The 12,114-nt window shown below is 54.2% G+C and overlaps 1 protein-coding gene across 1 annotated transcript in view; it reads right to left on the minus strand.

Annotated features, from left to right (window-relative positions):
• The window catches only part of LOC133352319 (rho guanine nucleotide exchange factor 16-like), a 29,855-nt gene extending 29,255 nt beyond the window's left edge, over positions 1-600 (minus strand). The window contains exon 1 of the mRNA XM_061567909.1: positions 293-600. The gene's annotated coding sequence lies outside the window, so the exon portion shown is untranslated. The remainder of the gene's footprint in view (positions 1-292) is intronic.
• Positions 601-12,114: the final 11,514 nt, after the last annotated feature.

The following is a 12,114-nucleotide window of genomic DNA, read 5'->3' on the forward strand; positions in this document are numbered from 1 at the left end:
CGTCGTCTATATTTATCTTTACCCGGCCCCCCGCACACACACAGTTGTTATTCTTATTCTACTGTATATCTGATTAAGTAATTGGAATGTGCTGAGTTTGTGTTGTTGGTGTGATGAAAGTTAAAGGCGCGCGCGGCTCTGCAATTGTTCGCTCACGCCGGGGGGCGGCGGTTAAAGCCCCCCCCCCCACCCCACCACCGTCGGTTTGACTGCCGCGCCGGGAGAACGAGAATCGAAGCGGCGACCCTCTGCGTCGCAAGTCGATGCGTGGCCCCCCACCCCCGTAGCATACCTCTGGGGTTCGTGGTGTCCACCGCCTGTCGGCACAGGTCCGCGAGCGCTCGATCTGAAGTGGCTAGGCGATGATCATCGGCCAGCACACGCTGCTTGCTGCCGGCAACGGGGTGGGGGGGTGTGGGGAGGCAAATGAAACAAAGTTTTGTCCTTCAAACCCCTCCGTCTCTCTCTCTCGTCCTCCTTCCAACCACCCTCATCGACCGGGCACGGCGCACGGCACGGCGATTCCGGGAGGAGTTGTGGGCGAGAGGCCGGTGTGGGAGGAAGGCAGCAGGGGTGGAGGCGGGAGGGTGAATCGTCAGGAAGTGATCGGGCGACACGCACGGTCTCTCGATGCCGCACGACGACTACCTTCGCCTGCTGGTGAAATAATGCGTGGATCATGGGGCCTTGGACCACAGCTGCGTGTCGTTACAGGGCCACCTGGCGGCACAGGTGCGACCCTACACCTGGTGGCGCAGGTGCGACCTTGAACGCGTTCATTGGTGTAGCGCGTGTTTTGAAAACCACGTGTTCAGAGACGGAACATAAGCGGATAGCAGCCATGACTGGGAACCGAGCTCAGGGTGGCCCAGGTACATAGTGATGACGATGATCATGATTTGTGTTTGAGACAGAGCTGTCGCATCTGCCAGTCATCTCAGTCAGTCACCTGCCAGCAGCGAGCCCTTCCACAAAGTGCACCTGGCCTGGCACAGGCGTCGTGGAGACGTCACCGCCACTTGGTGGTGAAGTCACCGCCACTTGGTGGTGAAGGGCGCCAGCGGTTGTTATTGTTGTGTGTGTGTCCTGTACGCCGTGCCGCTTCAGAGCTCTCGACGTCTCAATCTCAACAACGTTTGGCAGGGCACCCCCAGTGGCAGCTGCCCCTGTGTGGCACAAGGGGACTCAGCACCCGTGCTATGAATAAGCGCCATTGCCTGACACATCGCTGATTGTTTATTATAATATTAATATTTTAAGGCTACAGTGTTGTTGACGACTGTGTTGTATATGTACATTAGCACTCTGAAATATATAAACATTAATCCGTTAATGTTGTTTTAAATCGATAATTAATATCGCTTAAGAGTCAAACATTCATTGTCAATTCACTCTTTTTTAAATCCTTTATATTAAGTTCGCGTGCTTGCTTGCTTGCTTAGGACCGTGCACATCTTTCGGTCGTTTTTTAACCCACTTCCCGTGATCCAATCGAGCTGACATTTTCCACACAGACTCGTTGTGCCAGACAATTATTGTTCGTGAAAAAAAATTCCCAAAATGTTACACTTTTTATGCAAAAAAATTTTATTTTACATATATTCAAATAGAACGCATTCATGGCTTTGGCTGAACATCACAGTGCAAGAGCCCAGAGCGTAACCCCTCCACAGGCCGTGGCGGAGTAGCGCAGTTGGTAGCGCCCTCGCTTCCCATGCCAAAGGTCGCGGGATCGATCCCCGCGTCCTCCACAGGCGAATATATTTTTAAATCCTTTATATTAAGTTCGCTTGCTTGCTTAGGACCGTGCAAATCTTTCGCTCGTTTTTTAACCCACTTCCCGTGATCCAATCGACCTGACATTTTCCACACAGACTCGTTGTGTGTGACAATTAATTTTCGTGAATTTTTTTTTCCAAAATTTTACACTGTTTAGGGAAAACTAATTAAATATTTAATTACCAATTGCTTAATACTGGCAGACAATCATCTGACCCATAGATTGCAGCCATCTCAAGCCAGAGGACGAGAGAACTCTAGCCGCCACGCATATAAAGGATTTAGAGTGAAAAACTTTGTTTTTACGGGTTAACTTGTTTTTATTGGAGTGACGCCACGGGAGCTACAGCGTGCACTGCGAAGGGGCACGGCGCCAACTGCCAATACGCCTGCAGCATTAACCGGGGAGGCCCGTGCCACGAACCGCAAGCCTCGAGCGACAGGCGGCCAGTGCACTACCGCTCCTCCACTTCATGCTATGGCAATTTTCCACTTTCACGCGAAACTAAAAATCAGATTTTGTATAAATACTGGAGGAATCCCATGAGCTATAAAGCTATTTTTTGTTTACAGATGTCCAGTCGTCCCTGCTGAGTTTCAAGACGTATTTTTGATTCAGGAGGACCCTGCTGAGGTGCAACGTTTGGCCAATGCCGTGAATGAGCCCCTTGGGTTCACGGCGGAGGAGGAAGCGGGAGTGGTTGGAGACAGCTCAGCACAACGACTAAGGCTCCGCACAAATAGATTCAAGAATCCATTGCTGCATTGCCATGTCCTTGACACCTCGCAACCCCAAGCTTACAACACCAAGTAGGCAACTGTAATCAATAAATAAATCTTACAATAACTCTTCCGTATTGGATGGGATTAGAGTTGTATATGTCAGAAGAGGTGAGGGGTGTGTCAAACGAGAAGAGAGTTCCACGTAAGACAAGACTGTGATTCTTTATAGAAGTGAGACGCGGGGTTTTGTAATGGATTGGTCGTGTGTACAGGGCGTTACAGACGCACAGAAATGTCGCCTGGGGCTTAGCCGGTTTCCACGACGTCGCCTTATTATCATCATCCTCGCTTCCCACGTCCCCGGCACAATAGCGGCCACTGCGAGAACGACCACTCGACACCTTCCCGTCATCACCGGCGGTCACACGGAACCCTCTCCCTCGCCTGGGGGAGGGGGGGGGAGATTCTCGTTTGAAACGTCGCATCGCACAGTGACGGAGAGGCGTGTGGAGTTTCAGGGTGGAAGAGAGGGAATGGTCACGATGGAGGCAGTGAAAGAGACCCACCGCACACAGCCCACGCACAACAATCAAAGACATCCCCCGTATCGGCTGAACAGAGTTTTGGGGCAAGTGCTGTTATCGAGCGCCTAATGAAGGCCGGCACGGCACACGAGGGGGTGGGTGGCCAGCACCACGCCCGACCGCCTTTGTCTCCCCAGTGGCGATGTTTACACGCCGTACCAAGTATTAATTTGAGGCTGAGTCGACCTAGGGGAGGCCCAGGACCGCTTCAGATGATCCTGGCCGGGCTCGTAGCGCAGCGCGTTAACCACTGCACCACCGCTCCCCACAGCGCTCCAAGTCACCACCAGGAGGTGAAGACATTCCCATTCGGAGCGTTTCCAACAAGCAGTGCACCACCTGGTGTCAGAGAACACCCCTGGAAGATGGCATCGCAGAACTACTTCTGAAAGCACTCTCGATGGAAACCCTCGTGCACATGGCCTGTCACGAGTATTTGTGACATGTCATTCCAACCGAAAATGTTACTTCTCAGAGTTGTAATCGTCTTCTTCTCTGGTACGGCTGCTGATGTAGACGCAGAGCCACAACTGCAGTGTCACACCCACGTGGTGCAGGTAGAGGCAGAGAGCCACAACTGCAGTGTCACATCCACGTGGTGCAGGTAGAGGCAGAGAGACACAACTGCAGTGTCACATCCACGTGGTGCAGGTAGAGGCAGAGAGACACAACTGCAGTGTCACATCCACGTGGTGCAGGTAGAGGCAGAGAGACACAACTGCAGTGTCACATCCACGTGGTGCAGGTAGAGGCAGAGAGACACAACTGCAGTGTCACATCCACGTGGTGCAGGTAGAGGCAGAGACACAACTGCAGTGTCACATCCACGTGGTGCAGGTAGAGGCAGAGCCACAACTGCAGTGTCACATCCACGTGGTGCAGGTAGAGGCAGAGAGACACAACTGCAGTGTCACATCCACGTGGTGCAGGCAGAGGCAGAGCCACAACTGCAGTGTCACATCCACGTGGTGCAGGTAGAGGCAGAGAGACACAACTGCAGTGTCACACCCACGTGGTGCAGGTAGAGGCAGAGCCACAACTGCAGTGTCACACCCGCGTGGTGCAGGTAGAGGCAGAGAGACACAACTGCAGTGTCACATCCACGTGGTGCAGGTAGAGGCAGAGACACAACTGCAGTGTCACATCCACGTGGTGCAGGTAGAGGCAGAGCCACAACTGCAGTGTCACATCCACGTGGTGCAGGTAGAGGCAGAGAGACACAACTGCAGTGTCACATCCACGTGGTGCAGGCAGAGGCAGAGCCACAACTGCAGTGTCACACCCACGTGGTGCAGGTAGAGGCAGAGAGACACAACTGCAGTGTCACATCCACGTGGTGCAGGTAGAGGCAGAGAGACACAACTGCAGTGTCACATCCACGTGGTGCAGGTAGAGGCAGAGAGACACAACTGCAGTGTCACATCCACGTGGTGCAGGGAGAGGCAGAGCCACAACTGCAGTGTCACATCCACGTGGTGCAGGCAGAGGCAGAGAGACACAACTGCAGTGTCACATCCACGTGGTGCAGGCAGAGGCAGAGCCACAACTGCAGTGTCACATCCACGTGGTGCAGGTAGAGGCAGAGAGACACAACTGCAGTGTCACACCCACGTGGTGCAGGTAGAGGCAGAGCCACAACTGCAGTGTCACACCCACGTGGTGCAGGTAGAGGCAGAGAGACACAACTGCAGTGTCACATCCACGTGGTGCAGGTAGAGGCAGAGACACAACTGCAGTGTCACATCCACGTGGTGCAGGGAGAGGCAGAGCCACAACTGCAGTGTCACATCCACGTGGTGCAGGCAGAGGCAGAGAGACACAACTGCAGTGTCACATCCACGTGGTGCAGGCAGACAGCCGCGCCAGGAGTAGTCGTGTATCATCGCTTTGATGTCTCCGTATTTTTGAATGGGGCATTGGGTCGTTGCACGGTGTGTTCTGGATGATCACAGTCGCACACCACTGCTACTGGAGAGGGTTTTTTTTTACCATGTATTCATCAGGTATCCATTTCTACTGCCGCCATGGTGTGTGCGGATGCGGTTTCGAGTTGTAATCAACCGCGTGAAGTTGTTACAACAACAACAACAACAACAACCCGACATGGTAATTCGGGGATTGGGTCGAGGTCACAAACGCGTTGAGTTTGAGAACCCGAATTCACATCGCCGGCGGCATCGCGATGGGGTGCGCCGACACGGGACGAGCACCACGAGACAAGAGTCGGCCTCGTGGGCAGGGCTGGGCAATCAAAATAACGAGATGAGACCAATTCAAAATTACGTCGAATTCGGTCAAAAAAGCACCTCAATATTTCAGGAGCCGCAATGCACTGCGACGGTGGTGGTGGTGGTGGTGGTGATGGTGGTGGTGATGGTGGTGGTGAACACGAGACGGTGTGGTCCTTAATGAATAACGTCACGAAGCAAGAGTCATTAGAGAGCCAGCGCATGCGGCTCCCGATCCGCAGGTCGCCGAGCCCTGCTCATGGGTAGCCTCCGTGTTGTCGTGGCCTCCGTGTTGTCGTGGCTGAGTATTCGCGAGTCTGCTGACACTGCGGCACCCAGCTGCGTGGGTGTCACTGCTCCGCTCTGGAAAGCCGTCGCTGACGACAGCACCCACACACACACAGGCAGAGAGAGAGAGATCTCATCGCGAGACGATGAGGGCTTTCAGCTTTCTGGAACATCGCGTTCCTCCGCATTCTCACAGCCATACCTGTCACAATCACAGCCAGCGATGAACGGCCCAGCGAGAGGGGCGGGAGGCGCCTCCCGGCTACACAAAGTGCCCCCCACACCCCCCCCCCCCTGTAGTAACGCGTGGGATGATTGTGAGCCCAGAGGATCAGTCCCTCCCTGTGGCGTCGCCACGACATTGTCGGCTCCGGGGAAGCGACAATCGGGCAGGTGGCGACCCAATATCGTTGAAAACAGATTTCGCGCTGGTTGCCAGGAGGGCCCCAACTCTGAGCTGTGGCCACCAGGGTGGAGTCAAGGCACCCCCTGCCCCCACGCTCGTTCGGCTCCTGGTCCTTGCCAGTATGCCTCGCATGTCACACGCCACGTGGCATCACCATGACATCACCATCACATCACCATGACATCACCATTACATCACCATCACATCACCATGACATCACCATCACATCACCATCACATCACCATGACATCACCATCACATCACCATCACATCACCATGACATCACCATCACATCACCATGAAATCACCATCACATCACCATCACATCACTATCACATCAAGGCGATGGTGCAGCTGGAGAGTGGGTGCTCATGCCACTGCTGACGAAGGGGCCTAGAGGACCCCCGCTCGATGGGTGGTTTGGCCTCCTCTTCCGTTCTGGCCAGACGTCTTGGGAGAGTTGTGAGTCCCCACGCTTTTCACCCTACCAGACGTGACCTGCCGAGCGATTCGCTGCCGTGCACCCATTGAAAGCGCTGTCGTGCAAGTGCAGTGTGATCACCAACCAGCAGAGCGCGTGTACGAGATGCACACCACAGCCTCGCTTGAGGCCACCAACTCAAAACGGGGGCCACGTTGTGGACATTCGTCCCTTCTTTGTTTGCAGCCTGCACGCGCTTCTCTGTCATTGCACCGTGGAAATTCCACATTCCCATGGCGAGAGCCAGTCTATGTTTGCAGCCTGCACGCGCTTCGCCGTCCGACGAGTTTCCCGTGGTGTACGCGCAGTGTTGGAATTGAGTTGAAGTGTCATTGCATCGTGGAAATTCCACATTCCCATGGCGAGAGCCAGTCTCTCGGGAAGGCATTGCTGGCTGCCTGGCGAGTGGCGCAGTCATGCTATGTGGTGCTCATTTTAACCCCCACCAAGAGATGATGGTTATGATCATGGCAATGATCAGGTGGCCATTGTTTGGATTTCAACTCCGCATGACACTGTGACCACAATGCAGTTCTTCTGAGCGCGTGGTTTCGCATGTGTAAGGCTTTTGTACACGCAATACACATCTCGGCGTGTTGTTAAATAAACATGATACCTACTGTGAGCATATTGATGTCTTTAAACATGCCGGCCACGAGACTGAACAGCATTTGTCAGTAAGTGAAGCGAAGCGCCTCAGCCTTAGTAATTGTCTTCCCGTCGTTGTGTGAAGGGTGCGTGACTATACTTCACCACTCTGGTCAGTGCGGGTTGAGAGAGAAGAGATCCAATGAGATCAGATTTCGACATCGTCCGTGCCGCGGTTCGCGTTGCTCCGATTTCTGTTCTGGGTTGTTGTTCAGTTGTTGTGCGGTCGCGTTTGTCGATGTGGTGACCCAGGTCCCCCTTGCTAATGAGCCTCTCACCTGATCCCGGTTCAGCTGGTGAAACAGAACCTCACCTTGAAGCCCGCACTGAGTGGCGTGCCACTCACTGGGCCCGGGGAGGGCTTCATCCAGTCGTGGAGAGATCGCGGCTGATGACTTTTTTATTATTTCAACAATGCGAATGTTCTAACAGCCCGGTGCCAGGCAGGCAATGTTCAGGAAGCGGCGTCGCCGCCCCACGAGACGGGCGACGCTCGGCAGTCGGGGAGGGACCCTGCCCCGTGCGTTGGGGACGAGCGGAACGCAACGCCGGCTGCCTGTCTGCCTCGGCTCATTGTGATTCATTGTGATGGGCGGCTCGGCTCATTGTGAGGGGCGGCTCGGCTCGCACTGCCAGGAGGCCACACCGCGACCTCACGCCGCCTCGCCACATTCCACGCTCTCCTGCTGATGCTCCTGCTGCTGCTCCTGCTGCTGCTGCTCCTGCTGCTGCTGCTCCTGCTGCTGCTGCTCCTGCTGCTGTTGCTCCTGCTGCTGCTGTTGCTGCTGCTGCTCCTGCTGCTGCTCCTGTTGCTGCTGCTCCTGCTACTGCTCCTGCTGCTGCTGCTCCTGCTGCTCCTGCTGCTGCTCCTGCTGCTGCTGCGTCGGTGTCCTCTGAGCTCAGACTCGAACCCACAGACCTCCTGTGTACCAGGCGAGGTAGTTAACATCTCATAGCCACCCTGGCGTCCCAAGACGAGTGGGGAAGGCAGCAGCAGCCGCCACGCGGTGAGGAGCCGGCACCAACCCCCCCTCACAGCCAGACCTCAAAGCTCTGCGGTCCTTTATATGTGAAGGTGTTATCGGCCCATTATATGAGTGGGCGTGCACAGCAGCACACGAAGCTTCAGCACGCCGGTCAGTGTGAGATGGTGAAGGAGGGAGACCCGGGAGCGTTTAGGACATCGCTCGCCACTGATGTTAGCCGTGGCTGGAAATCGAACTCGCTACCCTGGGTTCATAGGTCAGCACGCAAACCGCTGCGGCGGCGGCGCCACTGCTCCACGACATTTTTATTTATTTTAGGTTTTACGTTGGTTCGGGGAAAACCAATTGGGCAATAAACGCTCATTTTAGATGGGGACTTGTTTACACAATAAAAACCTGGTTACTACAGCTGCGCGAAAACACACAAACGACCCAATCCAAAAGCAACTGTGCACGGTACAGCCGCCGATGTTACAACAACGCGGCTGTAATGGCAAATGGGGCTCGCTTGTTCATGACAGACCCTGTGGCGTTGTGTGGATAAACCCTCTTGGGCGTTAAGAAAACTCAGCAACTTTTCCGAGTCAATGGCCCCGTCGCTGCCAGCAATGTGGCGGCATGCCTTAGCTCTGCGTGCAGTGGCAATGTGGCTTAGCGCAGTTCTGCACTTCCTTGATTTGACAAAGAAACGAGGGTCACGCTTATTTGGCGGAGCGAGCGAGCGAGCGAGCATGACGGGACATTCGAAGTGTGGACGTCAGAGGGGATGGAGAGATGCGCGCTTGGAATGACTCCATTGAGGGAGGAGGAGGAACACGCGGATCAGAATCTTCATTTACACTGGCGGAATCTGATGAGCTATGGAGCTCTTTATTCACAGATGTCCAATGTGGGCGAATCAGAAAAAAAAACTACAGTTTACTGGACATCCGTGAAAAAAACCTTCAGAACTCATCAGATTTCTCCAGGATACATAGATACTGCATCATTTTGACATCTTGCTTAGCCAGGTGAGGATTCAAGTGACCAGGATAGTCTCAGTTGCGAGAGTAAGGGGACTCGAGCAGGACGCGTCTCGAACAAGAATACAGGCCGGCGATCGAGACTAACGTGGGAGTGGCAGCCAAGGGACAGAGCTCCTCGAGAAACCGTCCCCCACACATGGAGCGATGCGCTCAGCTCGCGTGCGGTAGTTCGAGACGGGATTGCTACGTCGCGGAACGGTGTGAGATGCTGATAGCTTGAGTCGGCCTCCATCCAGCAGTGGATGGACCACGGCTGGTTTTTGTTATGACGTCAGGGTGGTTTCCCACCCAAAACATTCACGGAGCTGTGGTTTCATCCCCTGTCCACAGCCCCGGAGCCAGCGGTGGGAATTCCACATTCCTGTGGCGTAGATGCGGTCCATCCACAAAGGAGCCACCGATTACGTTCCCCACAAAGCGATACTCATTTTATCCACCACCCCGAAGATGATGAGGAGGAGGCTGGCTGTGCTGGCTTGGCTCGACCCCGCGAGTGGGGTGAAGCGCCCTGAAGCAAGGAATGTGCGTGTGTGTGTGTGGTGCGTGTGCGTGTGTGGTGCGTGTGCGTGTGTGTGCCGTGATGGTTTGCGCACGATCCAGTACGCGCTGGGCAAAACTCGTTTCGTGCGCCGGGCCAGGGAGGTGGGGGCGGAGAACGCTCGGTCTCGGTGGGTGTACAATGCGTGTGTGTGTGTGCGTGATGCGTGTCTGTGTGGGTATAACGTGTGTGTGTGTGGGTATAACGTGTGTGTGTGTATAACGTGTGTGTGGGTATAACGTATGTGTGTGTGCGTGATACGTGTGTGTGTGGGTATAACGTGTGTGTGTGTGTGTGTATAACGTGTGTGTATGTGTGGGTATAACGTGTGTGTGTGTGTACGATGAGTCGGTGTACGGAGGGGTGGCGCGGTGGTGAGCACGCTGCGCTACGAAAGCAGCGAGCAGAGATCGAGTCACGGCCACCGTTGATAGATCAGTGGCGAATATTTATTCATCGTTCCTGGGACCCCCCCACCCCCATGTCGACTCAGCCTTGAATGAGTACCTGGTGCGGTGTGTAAACATTCGCACTTGGGGAGACAAAGACGGCCGGGCGTGTCGCTGGCCACCCCACGCCTCGTATCGCGTGTCGGCCTTCCTATAGGTCAGGGGTCGGCAACCAAAATAGCAAGAAGAGACATTTTTATCGAATTCGGTGGAAAAAAAACCTCAATATTTCAAGAGCCGCAGTGCGCTGTGTGGTGGGTAGGAGACGGTGGGTCCTTGATAAACAACGTCACGAAGCAGCTTGCCGACTACTGCTATAGCTGCTCACTAAAAGCACTTCCCCCAATCATCTGTGTAGGCTACACGGGGTACCTTTGCCTTATTTTATCTACATTATTGCTCTTCATGTTAGGGAGGCTCATGGGGCTGCCTCTGCGTGTGTGTGTCTGTGTCAATGTTGCGCAGGCAGCTAACAAGGCCACCCATGGGCACGTTTCTTGGTGTGAGCGTGCTGAATTCCCCTTAATAGGTGCTCGCTAACAATACCTGCTAAGCTATAACAATGATGGCAAAATAACTTTCCACACATTTTCAATCAATTGCTGGACGAAGGCCCCCCTACGCCATATCGGTCATGGGGGAGGGTTGACCATACTTCACCACTAAGGACTCGTTCAGATATCACTCGCCACTGATGTTAGCCGTGGCCATGAATCGAACTAAGGTCGCCGGATCTCCTAACGCAGTGCGCTAACCACTGCGTCGTCACTGCTCCGCCATTTAGTTAACGCATTCCCAAACATATATTTTTTTAATCGATATCGTTATGATAAAGCGTGCATTTGTACAAAAGCGAGTGTGTAAATATTGGGGAAAGGGGATGGTGTGAGTTTGTATGCGCGTGTACATCAGAGAGTGGGGAGCGGTAGTGTAGCGGTTAGCGCTACACTGCGCTACGAACCTGGCGACCCGAGTTTGATTCCCGCTCACGGCCAACACCAGTGACGATTATTTGAACTGGTCCTGGGCCTCCCCTAGGTCGACTCAGACTCAAATGAGTGCCTGGTGCGGTGTGTAAACATCGCCACGAGGGAGACAAAGGCGGTCGGGCGTGGTGCTTGTCACCCACCCCCTCGTGTACCGTTCCGGCATTCATAGGTGCTCGCTAACAGCACTTGCCCCAACAGCATGTTAAGACTATACGGGGGATCTTTGTCTTTGTGCATCGGAGAACGTGTGTGCGCAGGAACTGTAGACCCCGTCACGTGCCTACGTAGGATGTGTACAAGACACTTTCATTTCTGCGGATGGACGGATCTGGCAAGGAGGCGGATTATCTGCTTATTTGTTCTGTTATTCATCTTCTGCAGAATGAGGCTAAATTGTTGTTTCATGTTGTGTAGTCGATCGTGTTGCGTACATCTAGGACCCAAATCTAACAGAGACGCTCCTGACTTATGAACATCCGGCAGTTCAGCATTAGTTCCAGCAAGCCTGACTGCTGATTAATAACTTACAAATCGCTCCAGAATTGTGCTTGTGCCGACAGTGTGCACTCCCAGAAGGCCGTGCGGCTGGTGGGATGAGTGAAACACATATGTTGCATGTGGAGGGACAGACGAGTGGAGGCTCATTGCTCGATTACCTCGTCAAATCGGACGACAAAATTTGGTGTCCAGCGCAGTTCGGGGACACGTGGCACGCGGGCCACAGCCACGTGGGTGCCACGTGGAGGTCAACGACTTCCCAACGACCCGCAAGCGACACGTGGAGTGTGCACAGTTATCTTGAACTTTTTTCGCACCGTACGTAGCCACAACGGTACCAATCGGAGGTGCCGGGGAAGGACAACAAACTCAGCACACAAAGCAGTTCTACAGACGCGACGTGCTGGCCGGCACTGCCGACCATCTTCGTCTTACTAAAGACAAAGGGCTCAAGCCATTGGACACCTCCGAGATGCCCGGTCTAGCACCCAC

Source organism: Lethenteron reissneri, chromosome 40, assembly GCF_015708825.2.
Source record: "Lethenteron reissneri isolate LAM-NWPU_2019-01 chromosome 40, ASM1570882v1, whole genome shotgun sequence".
Taxonomy (NCBI): domain Eukaryota; kingdom Metazoa; phylum Chordata; class Hyperoartia; order Petromyzontiformes; family Petromyzontidae; genus Lethenteron; species Lethenteron reissneri.